Here is a 13,558-nt window from a genome sequence, read left to right on the forward strand (position 1 = left end):
AAAGAACTTTTAACCATGTTACTTTAAAGGTTATCGATGTAGTTGTTAGCATTGCCTAGTTCTTTTTACGAATGGAAGGTTTAAAATTTCACTTGTTTCGTCTCTGTTTAGTTCTTCTTTCTTGGCATAACGTATGCAAGGTATCGATAGGTGCGTGTTTTGTTCTGTTGTGGTAGGAGGACTTGATCTTCCTTCTTCTTGTGTTGATCCTGGTAAAGACTTTGTCATCCGTGAGTTTTGTATCTCCACATAGGAGTTGTGCGTGTCAGTGGACGAAAGAACTTTTTAGAGTTCCCTTTTTTGTTAGGATTCCGAGTGAGGGTTTGTTCGGGAGCATCCGACTTACCTCCACGGTAGGAGTTGAAGTCTTTGGTTTTGTAGGATTTGTTTCGAAAGGTTATGATCGATATAGCATGAGACATAACTTGTTTACCGGTGTGTATATTTTCTTAAGGTCTTGGAGTTAACAATAGTATCTAGTAGTGGTGATGTGACTCATATGTGGGGAGTGGTTAGACTGTGTCTAGAGTTAGGCATAGGGATTGATGTATGTATATGCTTGAGGATTAGACCTGAAGACAAGAACGATATTGGTGTTGAGGTCAGATCAACGATGGGAATGGCCTGGCCAACCATTTCTCTAAGTCATTCTTTCCTTGACATGATGTCGGGTCAAAGGTCAATGGTTATTTATGTGTGAATGGGAAGGTGAAGTTTTGTCTAGAAGTGAGTTTCATGTGGAATGGCATTGTGGATCGTGTCCGTGAGTGTACTAGTAATTCTTTCTTATATTTTGACTGGTATATCGTGTTGTTCAGTCGTGGAACTGGTAGTTAGTTGTGCAGCTATGACATAGCTAATGATAACGATGAAAATTGGGAACGGTGTTGTAAGTATCTCTGGATTTGTGATTCGAGCTTGTGAGCAAGTTTTATCGAGAGATTTTGTATTTACTTTCTTGTTAGCATTTGGGGTCACTAGCGACCTTGAGACGAGTAACTTCCTAAACTATTTTGTGCAAATCTATGGACTTTGCAGGTTGTGTTGTGTCACCAGTTAGAGTTTCCATGGCAATTTGTGTGGGCGTGGGAGACACGACGCCTTTTTCCTTAAGGTGGGTTGATTTCGGGAACGAAATCTTTTAAAGTTGGGGAGATTGTAATGCTACCAAATTTTCCTATTTATTGGGATATAGATAAAGTTTCAATGGTTATAGAAGGGCAAAAGAATAACTAACAAAAAAAAAAAAAAAATGACAAATACTTACATTTTTTACAAGTGGCATGCTATTGACCACAAGGCAAATTATTAACCAACCCATTTTCTTTCCTTTCCCCTTCATTTTCGGCAGAATGCTTCCCCTCTCTAGCATTTCACTTTTTCACTCTATACTTATGTATTTGCACTAAATATCTTCCATACTTCAAGCTTGTTTTTGGAAAGATTAAGGAAAGATTTTGATGAAGCCATAGGTGAAGAAGTGATGAGCTTGAGGAGAGCTTTTATTTGAGACCATTATTGCAAGGAGCTAGGGATCTCGAATTTGGGGGTTTCTCTTCAAAGAGGTAGAGTTGTTTAATTGACGATTTTTCTTGGATTTAGTAGTTAATTTGATGTTTTCCCCTTCTTTTGGCATGTTAATTTGATGTTAATTGAAGAATGAAAATTCTAGGGTTTGGTTCATGTTTAAGTTTTGTAAAATTGATGGGTTTGATGGAATTAAATGCTTATTTTGTATATGAATTTCTGATGACATGCTAAAAGATGACTAAGTGGTGGATTATATGTGTTACTCCTAGTATGGTTGATGGGGTGTATGTTAAAGCATGCTAAGTTGTTAAATTAATTTATTGTGATCATGAAATTGTTTATTGTGTAATGAATGAAGGTTGATGATTAAATGATTGAAAATCTGAAATGTTCCATATGCATGGCATGAGGGCATTGATGGGCATGAGAGAGATGAGGGTGTAGATGAGATGTGTAGATGTGTGGTAGCGGGAAAGGGAAATGTGGGTACATGATAGTTTGGAGGAGAGGTGTGAACAAGAGAGGGTATGGTGTGATGTGGTTTGCATTGACATCTATGCATTGCATTATATGAGATAGTGATGAGGATTGATTGGAAATTTAAGTGCCATATGTGCAATCCCTTGCATGACCCCACTCCTTTTTCCTTTTCTTTGTGTGTAAAGCATTAGATTCACTACAAGAAAAGTGGGTTTTTACGACATTTTATTTACGGGGTTTCTTTATTTTGCCTCGTGGAAACTATTTTTGACGGGGATTATGAGAGGATCCTCATGCTTGGTATATAAAGGAACATGTTTTTACGGGGATTTAGCAAGATCCTTGTTGAAAATGTTTTTTACGGCGTTTTAAAGTCCTCATGGATATTTAAATATATTAAGGGTATTCTTGTTCAACTTTAACGGGAGAAATAACATTTGTTAATAAAGTGTTAAAATTTGACATTTAAGGGACATTTTTTGTCCCGTGAATAAGTAAAAAGAGTTTCCCCAACTTTTTTTAACCTCACGCCAAAAGGGGCACAATAAAAATTACATTTACAGCGTTTTAGAATCCTCGTGGATATTTAATAACATTTAAGAGATATTTTTTGTCCCGTGAATAAGTAAATTTTTACCCGGCCCAATTAAAATTGCACTTTATTTAATTTAATTAATTAATTTATTATTATTATTTTTTTAATGGCCTTTTAAAATTCTCGTGGATATTTAATAACATTTAAGGAATATTTTTTGTCCCGTGAATAAGTAAAAAGACTTCCCACCAAATTTTTTTACCCTCCCTCCAAATTGGACACAATTAAAATTGCACTTTATTTTATTTTTTTATTTTTAACGGCATTTTGAAATCCTTGTAGATATTTAATAACATTTAAGACATATTTTTTATCTCGTGAGTAAGTAAAAAGATTTCCACTTGTCTTTTTACCCTCCCGCCAAATTGGGCACAATTAAAATTTCACTTTATTTGGCCGGCATAATTAAAATTTCACTTTATTTTATATTTATTTATTTTTAATGGCTTTTAAAATTCTCATGAATATTTAATAATATTTAAGGAATATTTTTTGTCCCGTGAATAAGGAAGACTTCCCACCAAATTTTTTTACCCTCCCTCCAAATTGTACACTATTAAAATTACACTTAAAAATAAATATCTATAAATAAATAGAAAAACCTAATTCACATTACGCATTAACCTCAAACACAGAACAAACACCGAAGAAGAGGGGAGAGACAAATCAGAGGGGAGCAGCGACGAAGAAGAGGGGAGCGGCCACCAGCGATATTTCTTTTCCCTCTTTCAATCAAACCTGACGTTTCTCTCCATGAGCCTCTTTCAGTTGGCCATCGATCGAAGCAAGCGGCAAGCCCTAAGCCCTAAATGATAACGCATGGCTCAGAGACGAAATCTGAAGATTGTGTTTGAATTTCTCTAACCTCTCTCGCCCTTTGTCTGATCGGTAAGCAACCCTAATTTATCTATGTCCAATTTCTTTTTCACACATAAGTTGTACACACTGACACACAGTCGCGCGCACACACACATGTATTTGTATTTGTGTGTATATATTGAACTGAAAGTATAAAATACACAGTCGTCTCTCTGTCTCTAGGAAGGGAATGTCTTGTTGGTGTTTGCTGGTTCAATAAGTGAGAATCTGAAGGAGGAGGAAACCCAGCTCTCTCTCTCCTCTCCTGGTATGTTTCACCCACAATCTCTCTCATTTATAAGAAATGTGTATAAATATATACTTACATGTGTATATGATGTTTTTCAGTTTGGTTTTGAATCTCTATTGATTATAGCCCTTGTCTTTTACAATTTATGATATATGGAATACACTCCTTGAAATTGAAATTATAGATCGGTGTTAATTCAATTTTTTATTTTTAATTTTTTAAATTATTATTATTATTATTATTTTTCTGATTACAATTCCGAGACGGACAGCATTTCATAATTCACAATGTTGAATTCAGGTTTAGCACTTTCTATTATGTGAGTTGTGATATTCAGGTCCAACATTTTGGTAGAAATGCTGGGACTAGCTAAGTCACACGTGAATCCTTCTCTAATGCGCGCAGCTCGCTACATATGATAATTGCCTAACATTTTGGCTAGAATGATGAACAAAAGTTTCTATATATATAGAAATAACTCTTAATTTGAATATAATAGTGAGGTAATTGATCTAAGTGGAATATTTTATTTATAATTAATTCATACAATTAATATTAGGATAGTCAACATTAGCAATTAGTGATGCAAACACCTCTAGCTCTTTGAGATGAAGTCCGGATGGAAGATGCCCACTGTACAAGAGAGATCGGGTCTAGCTAGAAGGGCTAGAGAATATGGAAATAGCAAATGGAACTGAAAGTGATTAGGAAAAGGTGGGTGGATATAGCTTCTTCAGGAAAAAAAAAAAATGTCAATAACCCTGATTTTGATTATTGGAATCATCTATCTATAACCAAGTGAATGAATCATGGCCTACCTAAAAAACACTTTTACTTTTTTATTGCAAATTGTTACACATGTTTTTTTTAATTTAATTGATCATTTATTCCCGCCACTCAAATGATGATGGGTGACTATCAAAAGATTGTGTTTGATTGTTAAAAAAGGTTGTAAATTATTATATGCCCAAATCAGAGCACTTTTTCTATCACATCCAAGCTTCCCTTGAATGATCCAAGTATAGCTCATTTGTTTGAACCAAAAGCTCTTGCAGTCTAATGTTCTCATTTCGAGTGGAGCGTTCTTAATTTTGACTTAAATCTTTCATCATCTTTAAATATATGGTGTTTCGTTTGGTGTCCAAAAAAAAAAAAAAATCCAAGTATATGTCACCTTTTGTCTAGGGTGTATTATTACACATTGTACTTAATTTGAGTCAACCCATAGAAGATCTTGTTTCAGGGTCTATGTCACACCCCAAAACCATAGGGCGTGATAATAAGGTTAAAACAAAAATAATGGAACAACAATTTTCAACTTAAGAAAATTATGCGCAGCGGTTACTCAAAAAAACATAGAAAATTCAATTATTATCGAAATGAAGCAAACTAAATTTTTTTAGAAACTAGACTCAGATGACAATGTGACCGAGTCACTCCCGGATGCTAGAAAAATACCAAGGAAAACAGTTTTTGGAAGGAAGAAAGCTCTCACAGCTTGTGCTGAATTGGAACCAAGTGCAAAACTTTGGCCTGCTTAGTCTTTTAGAGAGCCAATAAAATTTTGGGGCCTTAACCTTTAGAAACTAGACACTTGAAATAATAAAACTGGAAATTTTCATAATTTATTGATTTCGGGAAGGCCGTCAAATTCTTTTCTCAAATTCAGTTTCCAAACTGTGAGCAGAAACCAAACAGCAGATGATATAAGATCTTTTTAAAAAATATCCACCAATCGAAAAATTATAAAATTTTTATGAGAGACTTTATACACAAAGGGGAACATATGGTAAAAATTTCACAGCGTTTGAAGCACTACAACCTCTGATTAAAATTCGTTTCCAAGAAAGTACTAGAGGAAATTTAAAACAGATTTTTTTTTTTTTTTTTTTTTTTTTTCTTTAAATAAAACCCTCTAACAGAAAATTCAGAGCTTACCCCCATGAACAACTTATATAATACATAGGCATAACAAAGATCTAAAGAGGCTAAGAATATATACATTGCATAAAGTCATCCGTAGAAAGATAATTTCAGTCCAAATTTGTACACACAAAATAAAGAGTCACAGCTCTGATGCCCAATCACTAAGTACATATGCTACCATTAGCAGGCTATACACAAAACATCTATATACAGTACCCAGTCCTAAAGAACACATGGCAGAGAGCATGTTGTCATCTTCACTCTAGCACAGCAACCACGACCTTAACATGGTTTCATAAGGCATCAAACATGAACAAAATAGTGCTTCAGGCTAATATTTTACACAAAATAGTACTTCAGGATAATACTCATACTTAGGGGGGTCACGTGCCTTTAAGTAACCAATTTTGCGGTGTATCTTGAACTTTATTACCTTATTGGTACATCGGCCCGTGTGGAGGCCATTTTTATTTCTTATTTTAAAATGTTGAAAGCATGGGAGTATGGGATCATCGTATGTGGAGGTTTTGATTGATTGTTATGGAGAAGAAGTTGTTGATATGTTATTTATACATTTACTTAAATTGGAGAACAATATTTGTAGGTAAATTGGAGAATGACTTCTCCATATTCTAATTATTTATGACCCTATACTAATGAGCAGACATACCACATATCATCAGAGATAATGAGAACCAATCCCAGAATTATAATTTATTTCAATCAGGCCTTATCATGAAAAATCATTCGTGAGCACACAAGTATGTTGCATCCCACATCTAAAAGGATTTAGACTAAAAAAATATCATACTAAAACCATTAAATTAACACTTCCCATGCCCCCTCTGGAGGGTAATTGCTTAGTTATATATGGCCGGTTCTATTGATCCATGGATAATTAACGTGTAAAAGACTTGTTAACATAGCACAGATGTTGAAAAAAATATTCAGGTTAGTTGGACTTGGAAAACTTGCTACCATAACTTAGGTTACTTTGCTTATGAAAAATGTCTGAAACACTGGATGAAAAAACTTGCTACCAATGGAAGGGAAGTTTAGAAAAATGTCTGAAACAGTGGATGAAAACAAGCTTCATGGGCATGCGGAAATGTTAGGGGCACTTGAGAACTACACAAATAACAATAATAATAATCTTATATCATGGATGGTGACTAAAATCTTTTTTTTTTTCATCACATGTCTTTCTTCCATCATCACCAAATAGCACCATTAACATTACACATGCAGAATTATGAAAAAAAAAAAAAAAAAAAAATCAATTCAACTCTTTAAAGAATTCTCCAATTAAATAATCAATAACTCAAATCTCATTACGTAAGTCTCCAATTCAAAATTAAAATACCCAATCTTAATAATTAAAAATCATGAAATAAATATAAATCTTGAACTCGTAAAAATTCGGCTTGTTACAGGGCTAGGTAACTCAACCACATTAGGGCGATCTCTCTAATCCCCTCTAGGCCTCACTAATGCTGTGGTCCCTAGGCAACTCCTGGGCGGCCGGGTTTTTCACAAAATCCTTTTCAAAATTCTTTCCCAAAATCCATTTCATTACAGAAAAAGGGGAAGGAACACACACACACACACACACACACAAAAGTATTATCTACCATTTATCACACTAATTGTTACATTAGTTGAGGATACAATGTCTCGACTTTCCTTCCAAGATTCATCCATGTATATAGAGCTTCTTCTCATTGAAGTAAAACTCGGTCGTCTCGGCATCTGCATACTTGTACTTTGACCATCCAACATCAGCAACACAGATGACATTGTTGGTCTGTCAAATGCCATGTCCTGCACACACAACATCCCTACTTGTATGCATCTCAACACTTCATTTTGGCAACATGAATCTGCAATTTTAGGATGAATCATCTCCATTGCCTTATCACCATCCCATAAGTCCCATGCCTGAAACATTTCCAACATTTTGTCAAATTATACACATCAAAGAAAAGACAAAAAAAAAAAAGAAAAGAAAAGAAAAGAAAAGAAGATTTATGTATAGACTTACATATCCAATAATATTTGAGTGTTCGGGTGAACGAAGACTAGTGTTTCTTCAGCCGGTTATAATCTATAGTATTAATACTCCAAAACTATACACATCAAACTTGACAGAAAATAGGCTTTCCATTGCATACTCAGGAGCCATATAGCCACTACATTTTACAAGTGATCATGGAATTCAAGTTAGCAAATCTTTGAGGATAAAAGATAAAGACTGATTTTCTGTGTTGTAATTTGGCAATTAGTGTAATCTCATTCTTGAACTCCTCCAAGCCTTGTCCAGACTTTCTTGAAAGCCTCTTTACAGCTATTTCTTGTCCCCATGGCAACTTTCCCTGTTAAGCATTATAAAAGTTAGCAGCACTTAAGTGCATTCCAATACACAATTAACCTTCAATTTTTACCATTTTTTCATAGAAAATTAAAGAACATACCTTGTAGACAGGGCCAAATCCACCTTGTCCGAGCTTGTTTTCATTTGAAAAATTGTTTGTAGCTAATGCCACAGTATTAAAATCGAGGAATGATAATTCTGCTCCGCTTACATGCTGCCCTTCAACTGTAAGGTCATCCGGTCCAGAAAGATCTGTCGAAAGTTCCTCACTTCTGCGTGCATAAAGCATCAGTAACTCATTGTTCTTCTGCGATGGATTCAAGAATGCTGTAATGAAGAATCAACAATTAGCATAAACAGTCAAGATAATTAACAAAATAATAGTACAATTTTCATTTCACTTTCTAAAATTTACCTTTCAATTTTGCTCTGAACCTCCATAGTAGCCAAATGGAAACACTTAGAAAGAATGTGCCCACCACCACTATTGCTATTATTACAAATTTGGATATTTTTCTCCCACCACCTATGTTAGAAGAGAAACAAATACAAAAGTCATTATATTGTTTATAATTGAACAATTTAAAGAATCAAAGAACTCTAGCTTGCTCCACAAGAAAGCAAAAACTATTTGAAAAGGTCAATTCATGAGAAATTTCTGATAATTAGATATCCTATTCTGCTAGAGTTCTAATCAAGTATATTCATGAGAAATTTCTGATATTTATCCTATTCTCCCTATAGGAGGTAAAAATATCTCTTAAATGTTAGAAATTCTAACAGCAGCAAAAAGTATATTCATGAGAAATTTCTGATATTTATCCTATTCTTCCTATAGGAGGTAGAATATGTCTTAAATGTCAGACAGTCTAACGGCAACAAAAAATATTATATGATATAATGAAAATTCAAAATGCTAACAACAGCAGTGACATATACAATTGAAAGTTTCATCTTACCTAATTCAGAATTCGCAAGACGAATGTAGAGCGTGTTCCCACCATCTGCAAATTGCTGAAGATCAACAAAATCCTCACTCCACATCATGCAGCTGATCCTAGTTACATATGCATATGCTTTACATGAACAATTGTTAAGACACATATCTCTGCAAGCATTGATATCATCTGATCCCACGTAGTCCACGAAGTCCGGTAACTTCATCCCCTCAACCTTGACAAATCCATCTTCTTCCCCATTCCCTCCCTCAACTAGGCTGTTATTCCTCTCACACTGCAATTGTGTCCTCCTAACACACCCTCCTGACCAATTCCCTCTATTCCACTGATCCTATAATTATAATTTAGTAGCCGTAAACCAGAGGAATAAAAGATTAGATTGCAATAAAAAGCACTTTATGAAATTTTTATTAATGGAGCCATGAAAATAATAAAATGATTTACTGAATTGTGCAATCTTATTCCAATCAAATTATAATCTAGTGCAATCTTATTTGCAAAAGTATGCCAGTCTCAAAGATGGTGTATTACGAAAATGTGATAATTAGAATAGGCAATCAGATTGATGTTAGAGCAAAAAATTACTAAAGGAAATTTCACCTATCTGGTAGACAATTTTATGAAATTTCAAATGTCTGGTTATAATTTTATTAATAAGATTTAAGATTTAAATCTTATTTGCACATTTTCGTAAATAAGATTTTTTGTACTTACTGTTATTAATGCATCATCAATTTCATAAAATCTTTTATGCCATTTTACATCATTTGATTTTACTGATTAATTTAGTAACGGCATACTTTAGTAAATATATTTGCATCACAATTTTTCAGAGGGTGTCTACCAGAGATGCTATTGTTTAAAATAACCAGTGGCTGAGGTTTTAACAAACACTAGCTTAATTAATTTAGTGTTTACTTCTTCATAAAATTTATTCATGTAAAGCAATTTAAATCGACTGTAATCGCAAATTTATTCATCTTTAATTTTATTTACCTTTCTTAGTATATGATCTTCTTATCGACTGTAATCTCTTAAAAAATATATCTTAATCTAGTGCCCGGTTATACTGATGGTATAACTTCCTTTATGGAAAGTATGCAAGTTATTAATAAAATTAATCGTGTTTTTTTTTTCTTATCGACTGTAGTCTCTTAAAAAATTATAAAATATTTTCTTATCAGTTGGTGAGAGAAAATATTTTGTAATAAGATTCATATAAATAAATTAATATATATCTTACACTAGACAATTTTATGAAGAAGTAAACACTAAAATTTTTACTGATTAATTTTATTTTTTCTAAAATAAATTATGCTCATACTACTTCTTTTTGACATAATCAGATTGAATCTAAATTAACTGCATTTTCTAAAAAAAGTGGTAATTTTGTTTTTTCTTTCCTTCTAAACAATGATATGAGATTTTGATTGGCAATTTGTGATTGCAATCTAATCTTTTTATTTCATTAATTAGGCTTATAATTTCGCACAGTATATAAGATATGAGATATCTTTAACCCTTAGAATAATTTCTCTTTTCTAGAGTTGAATGAACTGACTAAGAATGTTAAATCCAGGAGAAAGAAACAAATTCTACCACTTCTTAAACAATTTGATTGTTGACGAATCCTGACCAGAATAGGATTATTAGTAACACAAACGAATAACATGTGTAGATGTTGGATAGTATAAAAATTTACATTATGTTTAGAATTTAGATTGAAAGAATTGGAAGGAAAGAAAAGAAAGAAAGAAGAAAGAATGATAACTTGTGTTTGGTTAAAATTGAAGAGTAAAGAAAAGTAAATGAACAGAGAAATAAAAGACAAATCAAATTCTTGTAACTTTCGGGAGAAGATTAAATTTAATGAAATTGATGTTCAATATATTTTTATCTTTACTTTTCTTTTATACTTTTATTTTTATTTTATTTTATATTTTTATCTTTACTTTTCCATTGCCGGTGTCCTCCAATAGGGTCATTTTCGGTCATTTTGTAAAATTATTTATTAAACACGATTAGAATAACCATTTATTTATTAAGCAGATTAGATTGCAATGCTGTTGGAGTTGTTTACTATTTTGATCATAACCGAAAATCTTTGGATGTCATTGTCCAAAAATAAAGTCAGTTTCATATATATGTCTTTTTGTCAAACTTAATGATGTTGGTGTTGGTGTACTTTACCCTTAAAAATATAAATACATTGAAGTACTAACATTTTAGTAACAAAATAGATGCCTGATACCCTTTCTACGGTATCAAAATTTTTCCCAGCCATATCAACAGAATTTTACTCAAATATTAAAATTTGCCACCATAAATTATAGATAAGAGAATAAATTGTATTGTAATAGGATCTTAATAATGATGAAGCAGAACATGTATAAGGAATCTGTATTGTATTAGGTTACTGATATTGATAAAGTTGTTATGTTTTACCACAAAAAATAAAAGAATTGAAATATACCCATTTGCTGCATCTTGTAAATCCAAGCCGCTTATATTTGCAGCTTCCTTCAAAGCAGCCCTCCATCTCTGCACCCTTTCCATCTCCTTCTCATGAATATTTTCATGCTCTGTAAATGCTTCCTTAAAACTCCTTTTCTGGTGCTGAACTTCGGATGCTTTGACATGGTAGAAGATGGGCAAAACTGTCTGTCCCTTGTTCCTCCTGCACTCGTGTTAGATGTTGCTTTTTCACGTTCATATGAAAGGAAATAAACACTCGTTATCATGATCTGCTGTCATTTTAAGCCTCCGCATGACAGCAATGGACCCAGAATAATATGCATGAGAGGACGGCCTTTTACAACAAACCAAAAAAATATTTCACTACCAAGGACAAATAACGCTATATGGGATGTATATATATACCAAATTGAAGGAGTAAATCATTTGTACATGTGTAGATTGCACAATTCGTAATATGCCATAATCACATCATTTCCCATTTAAGTGTAGTCCCGGGGATAGACTAATCGTGTTTGGGAAATTTTTAAATGAATATTTTCAATTTCCTTATAACTTCTATCATAAGTTAGCAGACCCAAGAGATGATGTTTTAACAAGAATAATACTAAAGGTAATTTATAAATAAATGCAAATATTTACTAAAGGAAGTTATTCCATCAGTATTTGTGTCAATTTCCTTTATGGAAACTAGTTATCAATTTGCATACTTTCCATAAATCATGATATTATCTTCTTAGTGACATAATGGCAGTCAAAACCACCGAATTCACATAGCCTAATAACTTGGTCCATTTGAGGACATTTTGTCACTATCCACTAGATTAAGATATATATTAATTTTATTAATTTTGATTTCAAATGATGTAATATGACACTAGATTCAAACTATGATATTAATAAATAACTTGCATACTTTCCATCTAATCTACATTATAAAAGTAAAAGAAGTGTATATATATTCTTACTTTATAATCTAGTGTTTAGAAATATGCATAACATTTTGCACTTTATGTCAAAAAGAAGAAGTATTACTTATAATGTAGATTAGATTGCATAAGATTGCATTAGATTATAATTATGAACATAATTTAGAAATTATTAGATAGTTCTAGACAATTCTTTTGCAGTGTGAGAGGAGGGTGTCTACCAGGGATGATATATATCTTTTGCTTCACTTTTGGTGTTTTAGCCTAATTTAAACACTAGCTTTAGATATCACTTGACATGTTCACATGGACCACTCCTGAATTTGAGACTTGTGTGATGCAGCTACTTTGTTAGATTTTGTACCGTGGATTTTGTAGCTACTTCCTTGGATTTTGTATAGTGAGGTGGTTTTTTGACAAGTGCAGACTGAAACTCAAGTGCTAGAAGGTTATGAATTTTTCAACAGAAGTGTTCAGAAATTGATGATTTTCTTGACAAATGGATTTACTTCTTGTTTTGGAATATTGATAAATGTTGAATTATTTTGGCACATTGATAAATGATGAATTGTAAAAATGTTTTAACTCTTTTGATATATTTAATGTGATATGAATGTTTTTTGAATTGAATTATAGCTGAAAGTGATGTGAATTATAGGTAGTGGATGATTAATTGACATTAATTAAGGGTGCTTTAGTTAAAAAAAAATATATCTATATTTTATTTACGGGGAGCTTGAAATCTTGTAAATAAGTGAAAATTCTTCTTAAAAAACTTTTTTACATGGTAAGTCGTGAGAATGGTTTATATTATTTACGGATACCTAAATTCGCCGTAGAAAAGTTTTCTACGGCAACTCGCCGTAGAAACCTTTTCTCGGTACCTCGTGAGATTATTTACGCGTAGTTACAATTCGCGGTAGAAAAGTCGAGATTATTTACGGGTAATTATAATTCGCAGTAGAAAACTTTTCTACGGCATGAATCTTTAGCTCGTGAGATTATTTACGGGTAGTTATAACTCGCCGTAGAAACCTTTTCTCGATACCTCATGAGATTATTTACGGGTATTTACAATTCGCCGTAGAAAAGTCGAGATTATTTACGGGTAATTATAATTCGCCGTAGAAAATTTTTTTACGGCATGATCCAGTGCCTCGTAAGTTAATTATTAACGGAAAAATA

General features: G+C 32.8%; 1 long non-coding RNA gene across 1 annotated transcript; it reads left to right on the plus strand.

Moving 5' to 3' along the window:
* The first annotated feature begins 3,060 nt into the window (after positions 1-3,060).
* Positions 3,061-13,015, plus strand: LOC132311328 (uncharacterized). Its single transcript, XR_009482927.1, has 3 exons — positions 3,061-3,493; positions 3,647-3,731; positions 12,717-13,015. It is a non-coding gene; the product is annotated as an uncharacterized LOC132311328 (long non-coding RNA).
* The last annotated feature ends 543 nt before the right edge of the window (positions 13,016-13,558 follow it).

This window comes from Cornus florida, unplaced genomic scaffold (genome assembly GCF_030987335.1).
Source record: "Cornus florida cultivar Cherokee Brave unplaced genomic scaffold, ASM3098733v1 CherokeeBrave_3.0.0_Hap2_Chr06, whole genome shotgun sequence".
Classification (NCBI taxonomy): domain Eukaryota; kingdom Viridiplantae; phylum Streptophyta; class Magnoliopsida; order Cornales; family Cornaceae; genus Cornus; species Cornus florida.